Consider the following 3153-nt stretch of genomic DNA (forward strand, 5'->3'; position numbering starts at 1 on the left):
AGAAATAAAACACATGTCTGCAAAGAGACCTTTACCGGAATGTTCATCACCATTTTATTCACAGCGGCTCCAAACTGGTAACAGCACACACATCCATCAACACGAACATGCAGTATATTTGTCCAATAGAATACTCCTCAGCAATGAAAGACAAACCATGGAGAAAGCAACAGAATTGATGAATCTGAAAAATATCTTGTTCTGCAGAAGAAGTCAGACACTAAAGCTGAAGTGTGATTTCCCCTCCCACCATTGGATTGTCTTTGTCTTTGTCAGGAAATGGTTCATGGATAAGTGTGGATCTACTGCAGGATTCTGTTCTGTTGCTTTGATCTCTGTGTCTGTTCTTATGTCAGTACCACGCTGTCTTGATTCTGTAGTTTTCTAGTAAGTCTTGAAAGTAATGTGATCCTCTAACCATGTTCATCTAAAGGTTATTTTGACGGTTCTGTTTCTTTCAGTGATACATTTTTAATTACTCTAAGTGTTGTCACGTTTTACTTAGATTCTAAACTTAGTCGCTGAAGTTGTAATTCATATTTTTAATAAATAACTTATATACCTTTAGTTTCTAGCATGGTAGTAGGCATAAATTAAATGTTGATTTCCATATCTTTTTTTTCTACTCTGCCCTTCCACAAAATCTTAGACTTGCATAGGAAAAAAACAGCCTTTCCTTTTGTGGGTTACATTGAGTTATAATTTAACTTCGAGAAAAGAAGGGAACTAAAATGAGCAGTAGAGAGAATTTCACTATAAATGTTAAGTTTCCCAGTAGTCATTTTAAAAATCTTTATGACTATAGGATTCCATAATTCATATCAACAATTTCTTATTTGGCCAACTTTGTAACCAAATTTTCAACAGGTGTTCACGTACCTTTGCCTTCTCAAACAAGCTAGCTAACTCCAAATGCCATGGGGAATTAAAGTCCTAGACCTGGCTGAGCACCCAGGCCACCTGGAGATTGTTTTACCATCTGTCAGGCTTCACTTCGGACCTCTGTATCCTCTGTATCTGTTTTTTTTTTTTTTTTTGGAAACAGAGTTTTGCTCTTGTAGCCCAGGCTGGAGTGCAGTGGCACGATCTTGGCTCACTGCAACCTCCGCCTCCCGGATTCAAGCGATTCTTCTGCCTCAGCCTCCCGAGTAGCTGGGATTACAGGCACCGCCACCCCCCCTGGCTAATTTTTTGTATTTTAGTAGAGACGGGGTTTTGCCATATTGGGCAGGTTGGTCTCAAACTCCTGACCTCAGGTGATCTGCCCGCCTCGGCCTCCCAAAGTTCTGGGATTACAGGCATGAGCCACCATGCCCGGCCCTATATCTCTATTTTTTAAGGACCTTAGTAATCCAGGTACATTCAGACTTTGAGGAACCAGAGCCTGGAATTGCCTGGCCTTAAAGACTCAGCTCATGGGACATTGAGGAGAAGCTGGCAGTGCCCAGCAGAGCCGACCAACAAGTCCCATAAAGGAAAGAAAGACTTTGAAGATCCTTACTCCTGAATGGTGTCCCACCCATCCTTAAGTCAGCTTTGAAACTAGGGATGCAATATGCCGAATCAACCTTACTCGAGAGCGGCTTTCTGAAGCTGGCATAAGTATCAGACAAAGGGCTGCTTTCCTGCCCTGCCACTGTCCCCTGGCTCCCCGAGAGCTCCTCAGTCACTCTTTCCATCTGCAGAGGCCCCAGGAGGCAATCAGCACAACAGCCTTGCCCCGTCCTTCAATCCTCCTTGGATTTGCTCCTGTTATTCCTTCTCCCTGAAATCTCTACCTCCCCACTCCATCACCGCCTGTCAGATTATTTCCATGAATACCTGATTTAAATGGCATTTCCTCCCTAAGCCATTGTGACCGTCTAGGTCTGGATTTTCCAGTCATGTTCGGACTCCGTGCATTCGGTTCCACTGTCATGCTTTGAGGAAAGCTCATGTGTGCTGAAGTTTTGGTTTTCACTCTGTTTGCTGCTCTCAGCGTCTTCACTTGGAGTTCATAGTTCCCTCCTCCATGCCCTCTGGCACTTTGGCTATGTCTCTGTGTTGATGATAATTCCTGGCCTCTTCTCTTTAAGAAGCATCTGGGATGGCCCTCCGGCTCTGAAGCTGTCTTGAGGACAGGTATTGATTTTTATTCCCTGTACGTTCTCCTGGCATTCACCCCAGAGAAGAGGAGTGTGATATTATTCCACAAATAACTTCAACCTCCAAAACTACTAATGCCCTCACTGTTTCACTTTACATTTAGCCATGTGGAGAAATCTAAGTAGGAATTGTTTTTATAGCGGTACGCTCTAATGTTAGTACTGGCTGTGGGTTGAATTGCATCCCCACCATTCATATGTTGAAGTCCTAACCCCCAGTACTTCAGAATGTGACCTTATTTGGAGACAGGGTTGATGCAGATGCAGATGTAATGAGTTAGGTTAGGACGTGATCCTAATGGGATAGAAAGAGCAGGGTGGGCTCTTAATCTAATGTAACTTGTGTCTTTACAAAAGGAGAAATTTGGACACTGAGACACAAAAAGGGAGAACTCCATGTGGACGGGAAGGCAGAGATTCAAATGATGCAGCTACAAGCCATGGAATGCCAGAGATTCCCAGGAAACCCCCAGATGCTGGGAAAGAGGCATGGAGCGGTGTCTCCCTCACAGCCCCCAGAAGGAACCAACACTGCAGACAGCTTGATCTCAGCCTTCTGTCCTCCAGACTGGGAGACAATAAATTTCTGGTTTTCAAGCCATCCAGTTTGTGGTATTTTGTTCTGGAAGCCCCAACAAACTAACAATGGACTTGACCAATGGACACCTTTGCACCTTCCCTATCTATAGCTGTAGACCTTTAGTGTTATAATCTGGAATCTCTAAGAATAATTTGTGTGTTCTTTAGCTTGTCCTTCTTAGGGAGATAAGCAAATTCACAACTTAGTTCTTTCTTTTTTTTTCTTTCTTTGATTTTTTTTTAACCAATATGGTTAATCAACTATAGATTGTTCTTCTTTTATGTCTTATCAAAGTTTTTGTGCCTGATAAACATTTACTTATCCTTCAAGACCAAGTATTTGAAATAAAATTCAGTGTGGCTACACATATCAGAGGCTTTAAAATAAGAATTATTTACACACAGAAGAGTTTGTTTCTCTCTCATATGT

At 42.5% G+C, this 3153-nt stretch overlaps 1 long non-coding RNA gene across 1 annotated transcript; it reads left to right on the forward strand.

Annotated features, from left to right (window-relative positions):
* Positions 1 to 1997: 1997 nt before the first annotated feature.
* On the forward strand, positions 1998 to 2745 carry LOC135968481 (uncharacterized). Its single transcript, XR_010583337.2, has 2 exons — positions 1998 to 2121; positions 2502 to 2745. It is a non-coding gene; the product is annotated as an uncharacterized lncRNA (long non-coding RNA).
* The last annotated feature ends 408 nt before the right edge of the window (positions 2746 to 3153 follow it).

The sequence above is a fragment of the Macaca fascicularis genome, chromosome 1 (genome assembly GCF_037993035.2).
Source record: "Macaca fascicularis isolate 582-1 chromosome 1, T2T-MFA8v1.1".
NCBI lineage: Eukaryota > Metazoa > Chordata > Mammalia > Primates > Cercopithecidae > Macaca > Macaca fascicularis.